This window comes from Bos indicus x Bos taurus, chromosome X (assembly GCF_003369695.1).
Source record: "Bos indicus x Bos taurus breed Angus x Brahman F1 hybrid chromosome X, Bos_hybrid_MaternalHap_v2.0, whole genome shotgun sequence".
Classification (NCBI taxonomy): domain Eukaryota; kingdom Metazoa; phylum Chordata; class Mammalia; order Artiodactyla; family Bovidae; genus Bos; species Bos indicus x Bos taurus.
In genome coordinates this window covers 3,761,690-3,781,000 of record NC_040105.1, presented here as the reverse complement: position 1 = coordinate 3,781,000, position 19,311 = coordinate 3,761,690, and the positions used below count along the sequence as shown (strand labels likewise).

The following is a 19,311-nucleotide window of genomic DNA, read 5'->3' as shown; positions in this document are numbered from 1 at the left end:
TATTTCAAGTAAATAGTTGAGGTTTTCCATGACTCAGCTGTCCATTCAAGCCCTGCTGATATATATGTGATTATTGCTGCTCTTTGTTCAGTCAGTAAGTCATGTCCAACTCTGGCTTTTAACTGTCTGTTTCCCGTTTAACCACTTAATTTTCCAGTCTTCACTCTAATAAACCTCAGTGGCTTTCCGGGATTTTAGGTGATTGTCAAGGTCATGTCCTTCACTGGACTCTTGCTTTCAACAAACTAGATTTGCAAACTCCCATTCCTATATCTTGCCATAAGCAAATGCTAGGTTGATTTCTTTTTTGGCTTCCCCGAAAAACTAATTTGTAATGAATAGGTAGGATGCAGTCCATGGGGTCGCAAAGAGTCGGACACGACTGAGCGACTTCACTTCCACTTTTCCCTTTCATGCATTGGAGAAGGAAATGGCAACCCACTCCAGTGTTCTTGCCTGGAGAATCCGAGGGACTGTGGAGCCTGGTGGGCTGCCATCTATGGGGTCGCACAGAGTCAGACACGACTGAAGCGATTTAGCAGCAGCAGCAGCAGCAGAATGCCACCCCTGTTTATGCAGTTAACATGGAAATGTGAAAGATAGCAGATGAGGAAACACATGAACCCCAGTTCGCTCTTTTTATCTTGAGTAGACGTACCTATTTTATCAAAGGAGTTGTGTGCACACACATTTCTCATCAGGATATACGGCTCACCAATCAATAACAGCACATTAATCAAATTCGTTTCTCTTGTGAATTCTGAAACTTTTTTTTTTTTTGTATTGTCATTTTCTTTTTGGAGGAACATCAGATATATGTAACCAAGGCGTGAGGTTGCACAAGTATCGGGTCAGCTGAAAAGTCTGACCCGCCAAGGAACTCCTTGGCCAGCCCGATACGTGTCTTCCTTCTCATAACACCAACCTTTAGAACAACCCTATGCAGTTCTGCTTGTTATCATTTCAGCAGCCGCCCTGCAAGGAGCATTCAGTGCAGTGAAGCAGGCCGTCCTGGTTTTAGAACCAGGAGAGGCGGTGGTTACTAGGTCTGGAGTTTGAGCTCTAAACCGCACAGCTCTGAATATGGGCTTCCCGTGTGGCTCAGCTGGTAAAGAACCGACCTGCAGTGCGGGAGACCTGGGTTGGGAAGATCCCCTGGAGGAGAAGGGAAAGGCTACCCACTCCTGTATTCTGGCCGGGAGAAGGGTTGCAAAGATTCGGACACGACTGAGCGACTTTCATTTCAGACCATGAAACCCATAAAGGAACATCATGGAAAGTGCACCAGTGAAGGGCTTTCCCAGGCGGTGCTAGTGGTAAAGAACCCGGGCGCCAGGGCAGGTGACCTTCGACACTCAGGTTCGATCCTTGGGTCAGGAAGATTCTTCTGGAGGAGGACTATAGTCTATGCAGTTGCAAAGAGATGTGACTGAGCTTGTGTGCACATTAATATATAACAAATTATGGATACTATAGGTGTATGCTTTCATAATTAGGAATTTTGTGAATGCACCCACTACAGTCTCTTAACCGTATAGTAGCTGTTTGTCAGCTGAAATTTGGGATGCATGCAAGCGTGAGGCCTGGGTGGTGGTTGTTGAGTTGCCCAGTCATGTCTGACTCTGCGACCCTATGGACAGCAGCATGCCAGGCTTCCGTGTCCGTCACCAGCTCCTGGAGTTTGCTCAGGAATGTCTGGGAGCTCCCTGGAGTTTCATGTCTGAAAGTGACCTGCCCCAGGGAGAGAATCCACGGCCATCCACAGAAAAGCGTGTGTGATTCAGCCGCTCTGATGAGGGCGGGTCACCCCCAGCAGCTGTCGTCCCCTGTCCGTCACGATCAGAATCGAGAGGAAAGGACTGCTTGAAGAAGCGCCTTCAATCATTAAGACTTTTGGTTTCTGCTCCCCTGAATGTTTTAACGAAGGGCATTTATAGGGTTTAAACCAAGCAGTTCGCAGATCCCATTTGTGCCTGTCTGAGGTAGCCAGGTGATTGTGACTCAGCAGGCTTCCAGGAAGAGGGTAATGAACATTAGGATGGAACGCACTTGTTTTCTCTTTTCTCTGGCGGGTTGTCGGACGTCACGCCTTGGCGTGCTGGGGACCTGCAGTAAATATTAAGAAAATATATTTTGGTTGTACGTGATTTGGGATCTTTTGCATAAACATATGCCTTTTTCTCATTTTTTTTAATTGGAGTCAAGATGCTTTACAAAGTTGTGTTTTTTGCTGTGCAAGAGTGTGACTCAGTTCAGTTCAGTTGCTCAGTCGTGTCCGACTCTTTGCAACGCCATGAATCGCAGCACGCCAGGCCTCCCTGTCCATCACCAACTCCCGGAGTTCACTCAGACTCACGTCCATCGAGTCAGTGATGCCATCCAGCCATCTCATCCTCTGTCGTCTCCTTCTCCTCCTGCCCCCAATCCCTCCCAGCATCAGAGTCTTTTCCAATGAGTCAACTCTTTGCAAGAGATGGCCAAAGTACTGGCGTTTCAGCTTTAGCATCATTCCTTCCAAAGAAATCCCAGGGCTGATCTCCTTCAGAATGGACTGGTTGGATCTCCTTGCAGTCCAAGGGACTCTCAAGACTCTTCTCCATCACCACAGTTCAAAAGCATCAATTCTTCAGCGCTCAGCTTTCTTCACAGTCCAACTCTCACATCCATACATGACCACTGGAAAAACCACAGCCTTGACTAAATGGATCTTTGTTGGCAAAGTAATGTCTCTGCTTTTGAATATGCTATCTAGGTTGGTCATAACTTTCCTTCCAAGGAGTAAGCGTCTTTTAATTTCATGGCTGCAGTCACCATCTGCAGTGATTTTGGAGCCCAGAAAAATAAAGTCTGACACTGTTTCCACTGTTTCCCCATCTGTTTCCCATGAAGTGATAGGACCGGATGCCATGATCTTCGTTTTCTGAATGTTGAGCTTTAAGCCAACTTTTTCACTCTCCACTTTCACTTTCATCAAGAGGCTTTTGAGTTCCTCTTCACTTTCTGCCATAAGGGTGGTGTCATCTGCATATCTGAGGTTATTGATATTTCTCCTGGCAATCTTGGTTCCATCTTATGCTTCTTCCAGCCCAGCATTTCTCATGGTGTATTCTGCACAGAAGTTAAATAAGCAGGGTGACAATATACAGCCTTGACTATTCCTTTTCCTCTTTGGAACCAGTCTGTTGTTCCATGTCCAGTTCTAACTGTTGCTTCCTGACCTGCATACAGGTTCTCAAGAGGCAGATCAGGTGGTCTGGTATTCCCATCTCTTTCAGAAGTTTCCACAGTTTGTTGTGATCCACACAGTCAAAGGTGTTGGCATAGTCAATAAAGCAGAAATAGATGTTTTTCTGGAACTCTCTTGCTTTTTCCATGATCCAGCACATGTTGTCAATTTGATCCCTGGTTCCTCTGACTTTTCTAAAACTAGCTTGAACACCTGGAAGTTCATGGTTCACGTATTGCTGAAGCCTGGCTTGGAGAATTTCGAGCATCACTTTACTAGCGTGTGAGATGAGTGCAATTGTGGGGTAGTTTGAGCATTCTTTGGCATTGCCTTTCTTTGGGATTGGAATGAAAACTGACCTTTTCCAGGCCTGTGGCCACTGCTGAGTTTTCCAAATTTGCTGGCATATTGAGTGCAGCGCTTTCACAGCATCATCTTTCAGGATTTGGAATAGCTCAACTGGAATTCCATCACCTCCACTAGCTTTGTTCGTAGTGATGCTTTCTAGGGCCCACTTGACTTCACATTCCAGGATGTCTGGCTCTAGGTGAGTGATCACACCATCGTGATTATCTGGGTCATGGAGATCTTTTTTGTACAGTTCTTCTGTGTATTCTTGCCACCTCTTCTTGATATCTTCTGCTTCTGTTAGGTCCATACCATTTCTGTCCTTTATCGGGCCCATCTTTGCATGAAATATTCCCTTGGTATCTCTAATTTTCTTGAAGAGATCTCTTGTCTAGTCTTTCCCATTCTGTTGTTTTCCTTTATTTCTTTGCATTGATCCCTGAGGAAGGCTTTCTTATCTCTCCTATGTGTTCTTTGGAACTCTGCATTCAGATGCCTATATGACTCAGTTATGTGTGTACATATATTGCCTCTTTTGTGAGCCTCCCTCCCACCCCTCTAGGTCATCACAGAGCCCCGAGCTGAACACCCTCTGCTATATGCCAACTTCGCACTAGCTAGGTGTTTCACTAGCTCAGTTGGTAAAGAATCCGCCTGCAATGCAGGAGACCCCGGTTTGATTCCTGGGTTGGGAAGATCCCCTAGAGAAGGGATACGCTGCCCACTCCAGGATTCTTGGGCTTCCCTGGTGGCTCAGCTGGTAAAGAATCCGCCTGCAATGTGGGATACCTGGGTTTTCGATCCCTGGGTTGGGAAGATCCCCTGGAGAAGGGAAAGGCTACCCACGCAGTATTCTGGCCTGGAGAATCCCATGGACTGTATAGTCCACAGGGTCGCAAAGAGTCGGACGCGACTGAGCGGCTTGTACTTCACTTCACTGTGTATACATATCAGAGCTACTCTCTCCATTCATCCCTCCCTTTCCTTTCACCTGTGTGTCCACAAGTCTCTTCTCTACATCTGTATCTCAATTCCTGCCCTGCAAATAGCTTAATCCATACTGTGACTCAGAAAGACACAAAGCACCCCAGTGTTTGCAGCCAGGACATGGGAGCCACCTACATATCCATCAAGACACAAATGGATAAGGAAGCTGTGGTAGATATATACAGTGGAATATTACATAGCCATAACAAAGAATGGATTTGACTCAGTTGTAATGATACAAATGAACCTAGAGCCTGTCATGCAGAGCAACTTAGAAAGAGAAAAATAAATATTGCATATCGATGAATATGTATAACAGCAAGGGCATCCAACCAGTCCATCCTAAAGGAAATCAGTCCTGAATATTCATTGGAAGGACTGATGTTGAAGCTGAAACTCCAATCCTTTGGCCACGTCATATGAAGAGTTGACTCATTGGAAAACACCCTGATGCTGGGAGAGATTGAAGGCGGGAGGAGAAGGGGACGACAGAGGATGAGATGGTTGGGTGGCATCACCAACTCAATGGACGTGGGTTTGGGTGAACTCCAGGAGTTGATGATGGACAGAGAGGTCTGGCGTGCTGCAGTCTTTGGGGTCACAAAGAGTCAGACACGACTGAGCGACTGAACTGAACTGACTGATGATGGAATCTCAACATATGCCCCTAACGTGCCCTGCCTCCTTCCCTTTCTGTGGTGACTGCTAAAATAAGATTTTCCACTGTGTTCCTCAATATTTACTGAAGTGTCTTGATGTGGGGTCATGGGGAATGGAACAGTTCGATCCTCAGGGAGGTATCAGGAAACATAACCTCATGAACACCGTTAGCGAACGGGACCTGAACCTTCCTGGATCCTTCTTGGCATGCAGTTGGAATTTTTTTTTTTTGACTGTCCTGGGTCTTCATTGCTTTGTGTGGCTTTTCCATGAGCTGTGTCGAGCGGAGGTTACTCTCTGGTTGAGGTCCATGGGCTTTGCATTGCGGTGACCGCTCTTCTTGCAGAGCACGTTCTCTAAGGTGAACTGGCTTCTGTAGTTGCGACTCATGGGCTCAGTAGTTAATAGCACATGGGGTTAGCTGCCCCGTGGCTTGGGGGAATCTCCCCAGACAAGGGATCAAACCCATTTCCCCTGCATTGGCAGGTGGATTCTTAACTGCTGGACTACCCGTGAAGTCCTGGTGATTTAAGTCAGGAAGATTGAGTCTTCTGTGTTCCCGTCATACCACAAGGCCACACAGAAGGTTCTCAGTAAATAACTGGTGAATGCAGGTCAACAAGCTTGACTCCTGGTCTCACAGGGACACGTGCTTTCTGGAAACCAGTAGCTCTAAGGTCTAGTCCGGGCTGAGACGCTCAAGGGAGCACGTCAAGGACACTGCACTGGTCCTCTGACCTCCTTCCTGTGCCGTCTGCTGACAAGTGAAAGAATCAGCCTGGCGGATGCAGTTTTATCCAGGTATCCAGGTCCCGTCCTGTGCATGAAGCTTTTCTGCCCAGCGTCTGAGTGGATGAGACTCCTTCCCGTTGTGCAGATAATCCTTCTTCGAACCTTTAATATCAGACGGAGAAAACAAAGTCATTCCAGCCCATGTATGCTGTGTTTCAGGAGACCAAACTTCTTCTTTTGACCCCAGGGATGGGACCCCTTTGGTAGCTCAGTGGATAAAGAATCTGCCTGCCTATGCAGGAGAGTCGGGTTAGATCCCTGGGTCGGGAAGATCCCCTGGAGAATGGAATGGCAGCCCACTCTCCAGTATTCTTGCCTGGAGAATCCCCATGGACAGAGGAGCCTGGTGGGCTACAGTCTGTGGGGTCACAAAGAGTCAGACATGACTGAATGACTAAACCGCCACCACCACAATGGAGCCTCGATTCTTGAGAATTTTTATTTCCCTCGCTATTTGTTCTGATCTGGTTCATATGCACGGGAGACTGTAAATTATTTAGCATTGACTTATCTGTAATTAAGTCTTCTAAATGGACTACGATTTCAGCTGCTGTGTTTTCTTCTCAATTACTTAGAAAATTTAAGGCTTCCTTGGGGGGGCATGTTGAGTCTTTCCCTTGTCCTTTTAATGGTAATTGATTGGCTTGTTCAAATTAGGCTGTTCTGGGAAGAAGGTTAACAAATAAAACCTGGCAAGGGGAGAAGCAGGTGGCGTCAGATGAATGAAGCGCTGTCCGCGCTGGGTCTGTGTCCTCATTAATTTCTCACCTTCCCAAAGTTGCAGATGCATCACGAAGGGTAACTTGAAAAAGGAGCCTGTGTCAGCTACGGAGTTTCAGTTTCCTAACAGGTGTTCCTTTGCTCTCTTGGGTTGCTGTTATTTGCATGGGGTCTTTTATTTTTTGTTGGTGTTTTGTCGCTCAGGCGTGTCCGACTCTTTCTGACCCCCATGGACTGTAGCCCACTAGGCCTCTCTGTCCATGGGATTTCCCAGACAAAAATACTGGAGTGGGTTGCCCTTCCCTTCTCTGGGGGATCTGTCAAGCCAGGGATCCAACCCACGTCTCTGAAGTCTGTTGCATTGCAGGTGGATTCTTTAACACTGAGCCACCAGGGAAGTCCCTTGAGTCTTTTATAACCCATTGTTAATTAAACATCTCAGCTAACTGCATTATCTTGACATTGTAGGTTTACTTTTTTAAATGTTGAAACCACGAACTTCCTCAAAAATCGATGGATGAGGGGAACTGAGGCTGAATGTGGAATCCTGGTTGGTCATTTGTTATTTTATGGTTGGAAACGTCAGATCAGAGTTGAAGAATTTTACAAGGCCAGTAGTTTAATCTTCTCAAGTATTTTCAAATCATTAGGTTTTCTGTGGTTAAGTCTTAGAAGAGATCTCTGAAAATGATGTGCCGTGAAAACCATTTAAAAAAATGTTTAGGTTAATTCTTTATTTTGGCTGTGCTGGGTCTTAGTTAAGGCATTCACATTTTTTAGTTGCAGCATCAATTCAGATCAGATCAGTCGCTCAGTTGTGTCCGACTCTTTGCAACACCATAAGTCGCAGCACGCCAGGCCTCCCTGTCCATCACCAACTCCCGGAGTTCACTGAGACTCATGTCCATTGAGTAAGTGATGCCATCCAGCCATCTCATCCTCTGTCTTCCCCTTCTCCTCTTGCTCCCAATCCCTCCCAGCATCAGAGTCTTTTCCAGTGAGTCAACTCTTCGCATGAGATGGCCAAAGTACTGGCGTTTCAGCTTTAGAATCATTCCTAAAGAAACCCCAGGGCTGACCTCCTTCAGAATGGACTGGTTGGATCTCCCTGCAGTCCAAGGGACTCTCAAGAGTCTTCTCCAACACCACAGTTCAAAAGCATCAATTCTTTGGTGCTCAGCTTTCTTTACTGTCCAACTCTCACATCCCTACATGACCACTGGAAAAACTATAGCCTTGACTAGACGAACCTTTGTTGGCAAAGTAATGTCTCTACTTTTGAATATGCTATCTAGGTTGGTCATAACTTTCCTTCCAAGGAGTAAGTGTCTTTTAATTTCATGGCTGCAGTCACCATCTGCAGTGATTTTGGAGCCCACAAAAATAAAGTCTGACACTGTTTCCACTGTTTCCACTGTTTCCCATCTATTTCCCATGAAGTGATGGGACCAGATGCCATGATCTTTGTTTTCTGAATGTTGAGCTTTAAGCCAACTTTTTCACTCTCCACTTTCACTTTCATCAAGAGGCTTTTTGGTTCCTCTTCACTTTCTGCCATAAGGGTGGTATCATTTGCATATCTGAGGTTATTGATATTTCTCCTGGCAATCTTGGTTCCATCTTGTGCTTCTTCCAGCCCAGCATCTCTCATGATGTACTCTGCATGTAAGTTAAATAAACAGGGTGACAATATATAGCCTTGACTATTCCTTTTCCTATTTGGAACCAGTCTGTTGTTCCATGTGCAGTTCTAACTGTTGCTTCCTGACCTGTATATAGGTTTCTCAAGAGGCAGGTCAGGTGGTCTGGTATTCCCATCTCTTTCAGAATTTTCCACAGTTTATTGTGATCCACACTGTCAAAAGCTTTGGCATAGTCAATAAAGCAGAAGTAGGTGTTTTTCTGGAACTCTGTTGCTTTTTCGATGATCCAGCGGATGTTGGCCATTTGGTCTCTGGTTCCTCTGCCTTTTCTTAAACCAGCTTGAACATCTGGAAGTTCACGGTTCACATATTGCTGAAGCCTGGCTTCAGCATGCAAACCCTTAATTGAGGCTTATGGGAGCTAGTTCTGAGACTAGAGGTCAAACCCAGGTCCCCTGCATTGGGGGGAGACTTTTACTCACTGGACCACAGGAAAGTCCCTAAATGGCTAAACGGCTTTGGAAAGTAGCGTCATCGTGTGTGACATCTCAGGGCCTGGAGAGAACCCTCTGGAGCTCTGAAGGTGTCCCTTTCTCACCAGTGTTTTCTGCCCGCTGCTGGTTGAGAAGCTTTCCGATCCATTTCTCTGTCAGGCCGTTCTGTTGGGAGATGCTACGTCAGCAATTGCAATCTGAAAGGCACCCTCTTGAAGCCCCACCGTTAAGTCTGCTGTATTTTTCTCAGCCAGTCTTCTTTTCCTCTTTTAACTTTTTATTTTGAATTGGGCTGTAGCTGATTAACAATGTTGTGGGAGTTTTAGGCACACCGTAAAGGCACTCAACCACGCATGTACATGGATCCATTCTCCCCAAAACTCCCCTCCCATCCAGGCTGCCACACGACATTGAGCAGAGTTCCCTGTTCTCAGCCAGTCTTCTTGAAGAAAAGAAACTGAAAGTTGCTCAGTCGTGTGTGACTGTTTGCGACCCCGTGGACTATACAGCCCATGGAATTCTCCAGGCCAGGATACTGGAGTGGGTCGTCTTTCCTTTCTCCAGGGGATCTTCCCAAAAGCTAGGGATCGAACCTGGGTCTCCTGCATTGCAGGTGGATTCTTTACCAGCTGAGCCACCAGGGAAGCCCAAGAATACCAGAGTGGGTAGCCTATCCCTTCTCCAGGGGATCATCCTGACCCAGGAATTGAACCCGGGTCTCCTGCATTGCAGGCGGATTCTTTACCAGCTGAGCCACCAGGGAAGCCCTCTTGAAGAAAGGGGTCATGGAAATGCCTTTGCGTCACTTCCCACTGCTTTTGCAGCGTGTTCATTTCCTCCTACTGCTGAACAGAGCATCACAAAGTTACTGGTGTGAACAGGACGCACGGACGAGCTCAGTGCTGGAGCTCCCGTGTCTGGTGCAGAAGCCAGGCTCAGCAGGGTCAGTTCCTTCTGGAAGGTCTAGGGGAGGGGAGGATCCACTGTCGTGCCTTCTCCCGGTTCTGCCCCTCCTTGATTCCTGCTCCCTTGTCCCATCACCTCCTCTGTCTGCTTCATCTGTCACATCACCTTCTCTCACTCTGACCGCCGCCTTCTCGTTTCATTTGTTTCTTAGTCACTCAGTCCTGTCCCAATCTTTTGCCACCCCAAGGACTGTAGCCCGCCAGGCTCCTCTGTCCGTGGGGATGCTCCAGGCAAAAAGACTGGAGCGGGTTGCCATGCCCTCCTCCAGGGGGATCGTCCCGACCCAGGGATCGAACCTCCACCCCCCGTGTTGGCAGGCTGATCTTTCCCCGCTGAGCCACCTTGTGAAGGAGGCCCCCTCTTCCTTTTAAGGACCTTGTAATTCCTCTGGCCTCAGCCGGATGAACCAGGGACATCTCCCCATCCCAGGACCCTTGGTTTGATCACATGTTCAGCGTCCACATTAAGTTCTCTGCCAGGGAAAGCTGTGTGTTCTCAGGAATTCTGGAAATACAGAAGTGGATGGCTTTGTGGTATGCATGTGTATGTCTGGCTGGGGGTGGAGTCATTCAAAAGCATTAGTTGCAGACTCTTGAGAGTCCCAAGTACTGCAAGGAGATCCAACCAGTCCATCCTAAAGGAGGTCAGTCCTGGGTGTTCATTGGAAGGACTGATGCTAAAGCCGAAACTCCAATCCTTTGCGATCAGGTCCAATCCTGATGCGAAGAGCTGACTCATTGGGAAATACCCTGATGCTGTGAAAGATTGAGGGCAGGAGGAGAAGGGGACGACAGAGGATGAGATGGTTGGATGGCATCACCGACTCAATGGACATGGGTTTGGGTGGACTCCAGGAGTTGGTGATGGACAGGGAAGCCTGGCACGCTGTGGTTCCTGGGGTTGCAAAGAGTCAGACACGACTGATCGACTGAACTGAACTGAACTGAACTGGAATCATTGAACCTACTACAGGTTGAAGGCTGCAATCCTGTGAGTGTCAGGAGATGAGTCTCAACTCTCACCTTCAGTGACCTCTGCCACACCCATCTCCTTCCCTGGCATGGTCTCTCTTCCGTCTGTCTGTCTCTCTCTCTTATTTTGGCCGCACCTCCTGACATGTGGGTTCTTAGGTCCCCAACCAGGGATGGAACCTCTGCCCGCTGCAGTGGAAGCCTGGGGTCCTAATCCTTGGACCCACAAAGAAGTCTCCTCCTCCATCTCTTTTACAAAATTCTTATTCCTTTTTCTTTTCCCCTTCCTTCTTAGCATCCTCTTCACTTCCGTTCCACCTGCTCCCACCCCTTCCTTCTCTTCGACTCTTTGCGACGCCATGGACTGCAGCACACCAGGCTTCCCTGTCCATCACCCTCTCCCAGAGTTTGCTCAAACTCATGTCCATTGAGTTGGGGATGCCTTCCAACCATCTCATCCTCTGTCATCCCCTTCTCCTCCTGCCCTGAATCTTTCCCAGCATCAGGGTCTTTTCCAATGAGTCAGCTCTTCGCATCAGGTGGCCAAAGTATTGGCGTTTCAGCTTCAGCATCAGTCCTTCCAATGAATGCTCAGGGTTGATCTCCTTTAGGCTTGAGTGGTTCAATCTTCTTGCAGTTCAGGGGACTCTCAAGAGTCTTCTCCAGCACCACAATTTGAAAGCATCAATTTTTCGGTGCTCAGCTTTCTTAATGGTCCAACTCTCACATCCATACATGACTACTGGAAAAATCATAGCTTCCTGTAGATGGAGCTTTGTCAGCAAAGTGATGTCTATCGTCTATGGCATTGCATAGCGTTGGACATGACAGAGTGACTTAACACTTTTCACTTTCCTCCCTTAGCTGACCTTTCTTGGGAGCTAGGAAAAAATCCCGTTAAGCCTTCTGACTCCATTCCCACCCACACATCACTTCTCAGGGAAAGCTTCCTCCCCCTGTAAAATCCCTTATCTAACAGCATCTCAGGCTAACTGGAGCGCTCCACGTTTACTGGAATGTCTCACTTCTCTCCCAGACTAAACATTCGAGTATCGGAAATATTTTGTGTTACTATAACCATCTGAGACAGTGCTCATGCACAGTTAAAACCTATTTGTTGAAGACAGTATAATAAATTATGATAAGCTTATATGTTATAAGCTTGTAATATAATTATAGATTATAATACTGTTGTAATAAAAATATGTATTAGTAGCAGTGAAGGCTGTGTTTAGAGCAGTGGTCCCCAACGTTTTGGTACCGACCTCTGGTTTCATGGAAGACAGTTTTCCCACAGACCAGGGGCGGGGGATGGTAATGCGATGATTCGAGGATGTTGCATTTATTGTGGTCTTTATTTCTATTATTATTACATCAGCTCCAGCACAGATCATGAGGCATTAGATCCCACAGATTCCAGACCCCAGATTTACAGGTATATCTCGACTCTACCGACAGTCTCTCTTAGCTTTGCTTGTTCGTGTTAATTTCCATAGTATGTGTATGTTTGGTGGTGATTTAGTCGCTAAGTCGTGTCGAGGTCTTGCGACGCCGTGGACTGTAGCCCCGCCAGGCTCCTCTGTCCATGGGATTCTCCGGGCAAGAATACTGGACTGGGTTGTCATTTCCTTCTCCAGGGGATCTTCCCGACCCAGGAAGTGAACCCAGGTCTCCCGCGTTGTAAGCCAATTCTCTACTGACCGAGCTAAGAGGGAACCTCTATGTAAATGATACTGGGGCTTCCTTGGTGGTGTGAGTGCTAATGAACCCGCCTGCCAGTTCAGGAGACACAGGACCTACGGGTTCCATCCGTGGGTCGGGAAGATCCCCTAGAGGAGGAAGTGGCAGCCCACTCCAGTATTCTTGCCTGGAGCATCCCATGGAGCCTGGCAGGCTACAGTCCATAGGGTCAAAAAAGAGTCGACTGAACAACAAACTCAGAATGGACGACTGAAGAAGTCAGGAATCCCTTGGCAGTTCCCTGTGCCACCTGCTAGAATTTATTCCATCTGTACAGAGTTGGCAGAAGGCGGCCAATGTCCCTGATGACCTGAGCGGACTCCCTTCTACTTGGTCAACACTAATGTCGCCGAGACCTCTTGATATACGGATGCAGGTGAAAATAAAGCTCCCTTCTGAGCACACAGAACATTTGTCTCTGTCTCTCTGAAGAGACAGGCTAAATATTGCTGTCTTCTGATGCAATATTGTTTTCCTCCAAGAGGTGCTCAGCCTTCACTTAAAAGAAAAATGTTGGCCGGGCCCGTGGAAATGAACTGATAACCTTGTTTTGGGGGGGGGGGGGTAGGACTCTGCTCCAGGGTAGCTACTAAAGAGTAATGTTTTCAAAATAACACTGAGAGATGAAAGTGAACGTTAAAAAAAAAATGCTGTCAGCGATTTAGACCTTCTCAAGGTCGTGTGGAGAATTGCTTAACTGGAGTTATTGCCACTCTGATCTCATATATATATATATATATATATTTTTTTTTTCCCCCTGAGAAATGGCCTAGCCAAAGATTTATTTTTTCTCTTTTTTAAACCCAGTACGGTTGCTACTTTCTATATTTATAAACAGGAGAGAAACATACCCGGTGTTAATTGTAACCAACAGGCACAATAGGAGGAACCGGTTCCTCTTGATTTGTGCTCTGGTGGAGTTTTACCGAGGAAGGTTGAGTTGAAGGCTCTCTCTGTTGTGGAAATGAGTTGTTTTGTTCTGTCCAGGGGCTCTTGTTTTAATTTCTAAAGGGGATGTACTCTCTAAAGCTACACATTTAATTTTGTAAGACAAAAGGAGCTAACTTTGCTTAAAACAGGAAGGGCTTTTAGTGTTGCTAGTAGCTTGTCATTTCCTGTGTGATGGTAGCTGTCTTCAGCACTTTAGTCATTAGGAATGTGTGTGCTAAGTCGCTTCAGAGTGTTTGACTCTGTGCAACCCCACGGACTGTAGCTTCCAAGGCTCCTCTGTCCATGGGGTTCTGCCGGGAAGAGTACTGACTGGGTTGCCATGCCCTCCTCCAGGGAATCTTCCCGACCCAGGGATCAAACTTGGGTCTCCTGCATTGGCAGGCAGGTTCTTTTACCCCTAGTGCCGCCTGGGAAGCTCAACTCTTAGGTGACAGAGAGAAATAAGGAAGTGTCTTTGGGAAGGCGGATAAGGTTCAGAGGCCGTGCACATCCCAGCCTTGCAAGGGAGCAACAAGCCATCTCTTGCTTTACCTTCTTTGAACCCGAACTTTGCTGGCCTCTGTGGGTCTTATAATTGCTTTTTGATCCCGAGAGATAATCACTTGCTCCCTCAAACTGTTGGACAGTTGAGTCTTCAAGGGCACAGAGGTCACGCCGGCTAAATCTGCCATCGGTGACCAACCTTGTTGTAATATGCTGTGAACCCAGCCGTGATCACCTTGGGGCGTCCAGGTCAGCATGCTCACACCCAGTAATCAGACCACGGTGCCCCTCGTGGAGACCAGGGGCTTTCTCTCCTTGTAGAGGAGTGCCCTAAGATTTACGCAAATGGCTCTTCTCTCAATTTTAGCCTACCATCACCTTTTATCTAACAATTTTTTTTAATGTGAATCTATTTTTGGCTGCACTGGGTCCTTGTTGCTGTTCACAAGCTTTTCTCTGGTTGCGGTGATCAGGGGCTGCTGTTGACTTGTGAAGCGTGGGCTTCTCATCGTGGTGGCTTCTCTTGCTTCGGTAATTATGGCTCGGAGCTGAGGAGTAGCATCTCCTGGGCTTAACACAGGCTCGGTAGTCATAACGCAGGGGCTTAATCGCTGCGTGGCCTGTGAGCTCTTCTTGGACCAGAGATGGCACCCGTGTCCCTGGCACTGGCAGGCGGATTCTTAACCGCTGGACCACCAGGGAAGTCCTCCTACTGTGTTTTAAAAGATAACTGCAGAGTCATGGACACTCACAGGAGGTGGTTGACATCAGGCATACTCTTTTCCCGCATGTCCGGATGATGCTGTTGCTAAGATAACATGACCTGAAGCCTGCTGCTTTTACCCTTGGCTGTGTGACGGTTTTAGAACCTTGGTGAACAAAGCCTGCCTTCTCTTCTTTGCCACGCTATAATCAGTGGTTTGATTTTTTTTAATTTTTTTTTTTTTAGTTATTAGCACAGGGGAGTTTTGTTAGCTCAGAACTCCAGAAGGTCAAGGTGATATTCTATCTTTGCCAGTCCCATGGAATTTAGCATTTGGCCATTCTTTTCATTGTTGTTCAGTCGCTCAGTCATTCCCGACTCTTTGCGACCCCATGGACTGCAGCACGCCAGGCTTTCCTGTCCATCACCATCTCCCGGAATTTGCTCAAACTCATGTCCATCTAGTCAGTGATGCCATCCAACCATCTCATCCTCTGTCGTCCCCTTCTCCTCCCACCCTCAATCCTTCCCAGCATCAGGGTCTTTTCCAATGAGTCAGCTCTTTGCATCAGGTGGCCAAAGGATTAGAGCTTTGGCTTCAGCATCAGTCCTTCCAGTGAATATTCAGGACTGATTTCCTTTAGGATGGACTGGTTGGATCTCCTTGCAGTCTGAGGGACTCTCAGGAGTCTTCTCTAACACCACAGTTCAAAAGCATCAATTCTTCTGTGCTCAGCTTTCTTTATGGCCCAACTCTCACATCCACATCTCCTGGATTTTAGTTCGTCTCTGGCATTTCAGTTAGTCAGCTATTTCAGCATGCACACATGCGTGTACACACACACACACACACACACACCCCCCTACAAATGTGACTCTTTTCTGTATAGGTGATGTAGCAGATTTGCATTAATCACCACCAAAAAGATCTCTGATGATGATCCAGACTTGGGATATGTAGGGCATCAGGAATCCACTCCTTCTGTTTTTGCAAACATTTCTATCACGGCGTCATAAGTGGGCTTACTTACGACTTACACAGACTCGCAAAACATCTTTCCACAAAACGAATGGCACCTTCCTCTGTACTGCCTTAGGTTTTCAAGATCAAAGCTTCATTGAAAACATTCCATGCTGGCGATGGGTTTAAGAACTCAAACTCTGGAGGGACGGATTTAAAGGCAACCACTTTATATTAATGCTTTATATTAGTGCTGCCTGATATCTTGAACTTAAGACGGAAGTAAGGAGCACCAGCATGACTTCACTTCCACTTTTCACTTTCATGTATTGGAGAAGGAAATGGCAAACCACTCCAGTGTTCTTGCCTGGAGAATCCCAGGGACGGGGGAGCCTGGTGGGCTGCTGTCTATGGGGTCGCACAGAGTCAGACACGACTGAAGGGACTTAGCAGCAGCAGCAGCAAGGGCATCAGGAAATTTAAAGCTCAATAAACATGTCGTGGTTTTATTGTTTCAACATTTCAGCTCTGCTAGGTAGAATATTATAACACTGAAGAGACTTTGTATCCTAGTGGTTAAGAGCACAGAATTTGGAAAGAAAAGAAACATAGTGTGACTTGTGATATCACCTCTGCTTCCTTAGACAGGTTTCAAGTTCTTTAGAGCATCCACCTTCTTCTCTGTAAAGCAGGTAGAGAACAGTTGTTCTCATCGCCGTGTGTGGGGTAAGAGAGAGAGCCTGGCATTCCACCTGGAACTCTGTTGGTACTCACTCGATGCCTCTCAAACAGTGATTTCATGGGGACAAAGTAGTTTATTTAAAAAACATATTTTTTGCAATTATATGACCATTTTCTGAATTTGTCATTCTTCAGTCGCTCAGTCATGTCTGACTCTTAGGGGTCCCATGGACTGCAGCACGCCAGACCTCCCTGTCCTCCACTGTCTCCTGGAGCTTGCATACATTCATGTCCATCGAGTTGGTGATGCCATCCAACCACCTCATCCTCTGTCATCCCCTTCTCTGCCCGCCTTCAATCTTTCCCAGCTTCAGGGTCTTTTCAAATGAGTCAGCTCTTTGCATCAGGTGGCCAAAGGACTGGAGTTTCAGCTTCAGCATCAGTCCTTCCAGTGAATATTCAGGACTCTTCCTTTAGGATGGACTGATTTCCTGACTCTCAAGAGTCTTCTCCAGCACTAGAGTTTGAAAGCATCAGTTCTTTGGCGCTCAGCCTTCTTTATGGTCCAGCTCTCACATCCATACATGACTACTGGAAAAACCATAGCTTTGACTAGACGGAAGTTGTCGGCAAAGTGATGTCTCTGCTTTTTAATAAGCTGTCCAGGTCTGTCATATGTTTCTTTCCAAGGAGCACGTGCTTATTTATTTTATGGCTGCCTTCACTGTCTGCAGTGATTTTGGAGGCCAAGAAAATAAAATCTGTCACTGCCTCCACGTTTTCCCCTTCTGTTTGCCATGATGTGATTAAACTCACATTTCTTTTTCAGAGCTGTTTTAGATTTACAGCAAAGGTGAGAGAGAGGTACAGACAGTTTCCATTCCCTCCCTGCCCGTGTTCATGTTCCAACCCCACTATTATGAACACCTCTCACTTCCACCCCCAGAGTGGGGTGCGTGTATATACATATCTATTTAACTAAGGAATAACCTACATTGCCACATTGTCAGCATCCAAAGGCCAGCCTTTGCATTAGCGTTCACTCTGGGTCTTCTACATCCCATGGGTGTGGACAAGCGTGGAACGACATGGATCCATTGTTAGAGTGTTGTCAAGAGTATTTTCAATGTCCTAACGCTTCTGTATATCACCCTTCTCACCACCCCAGTCCTGGCACCCACTGATGCTTTTACTGTCTCTACAACGCTGCCTTTACCAGAACGTCACCGACCTGAAATCACACATTCTGTAGCCTTTTCAGATCAGCTTGTTTCACGGAGTGAAATCCATGCATTGAAGGTTCATCCGTATCTTTTTTATGGCCCAGTAGCTCAGTTCTGCCTTATCATTGAGTACTCTCCCGTTATCTGGATCGACTGTAGTTTATTTATCCTTCCAACTGCCGGGGAATATCTCGGTTTCTTTCAAGTTTGGACCTCGATCGCTAGAGATACTATAAACACCAGCGTGTGGATTTTTGTGTGGCTACAAGTTTCCAGCTCCTTTGGGTAATTACTCAGGAGTGTGATTGCTGGAATCTACTATATTCGTCACATCCTATGCAAGGGAACACTCTGGATTTTCTTCTTGAATACCGAAACAGTGGTATGCCTCGGGAATGACAACAGACTTGGCAAAATTAGGCTTCCAAATTCAGTGGCGATGTGTTTGCCAAAGGGATTAATCACACCTATTTTTAGGATAGTATTTCTGGCACGAGAAGCAAGGAAAGGGACGAAGCATTTGAAAATGCCCACTTCTCCGCAGACCAGCCAATCCTAAAGGAAATCAACCCTGGATATTCATTGGCAGGACTGATGCTGAAGCTGAAACTCCAATACGTTGGCCACCTGATGTGAGGAGCCAACTCACTGAATAAGACCCTGATGCTGGGAAAGATTGAGGGCAGGAGGAGAAGGGGATGACAGAGGATGAGATGGTTGGATGGCATCACTGACTCCATGGACATGGGTTTGAACGAACTGCAGGAGATAGTGAAGGGCTGGGGAGCCTGTCATGCTGCAGTCCATGGGGTCACAAAGAGTCAAACATGGTTTAGCCAGTGAACAATTTCTCCCCAGACCAGCTCTCACTGACGTCAGTTGCTTGGACAAGGCTCGTATTTGAGACAGATCTACCTTCATAAACAGCCATGCTTCCGTAGCAAAGCTCTACCTCTGAGAACTTAAAGAATTAGACGAATCTAATATATCACTGATGCTCCACAAAGTTACATCTGATCCATTGTCTTCTCTCTTGTTTTCTGTAAATGCATTTTTTTCCCCCTACATTACCACAGACTTTCCCCACCAAAGCTTCTCTCCTGGGGAAAGATGGTTGGATTTAATTTTCTGTATATCTAATCCTAAGATTGGAAACTTAATCCCACAGTACTGTTTAGGTAAGCTATTGGGTTTTCTTTGGCAAATTCAAGAATATGGAAATCGTCGTATATTCCCAATATGTTTCATATAAAAGACAGAAGGGCAGGAGCGTGTCCATCATTCTCTCGTTTCTGGCATGGCTGCAAAGTCACTGTAATGCATTTGTCTGCTTTGACTGTCGTTTAGTCATTTAGTCATGTCCGACTTTTTGCGACCTCATGGACTGTAGCATGCCAGGCTCCTTTGTCCGTGGGGCTTCCCAGACGAGAATACTGGAGTGTATTGCCATTTCCTCCTCCGGCGGATCTTCCTTACCCAGGGATCATCGAATCCACGTGTCCTGCATTTGCGGGCAGATTCTTTACCCTGTGGGCCACCAGAGAAGTCCGAAAGAGGCATAAATGGCTTACAGGAGGCTTCCCGAATGGTGCAGTTGGCAAACAGACCCACGAGACGCAAGTTTGATATCTGGTTCAGGAATATTCCTTGGAGGAGAAAGTGGAAACCCACTCCAGTATTGTTGCTTGGGAAATCCCATGGAGAGAGGAGCCTGGCGGGTTATAGTCCTTGGAGTTTCAAAGAGTGGAACATGACCCAGTGA

At 46.8% G+C, this 19,311-nt stretch overlaps 1 protein-coding gene across 6 annotated transcripts in view; it reads left to right on the top strand.

Moving 5' to 3' along the window:
* Window positions 1-19,311, top strand: part of NLGN4X (neuroligin 4 X-linked) — a 393,440-nt gene that overhangs the window by 45,465 nt on the left and 328,664 nt on the right. The window lies entirely within an intron of this gene.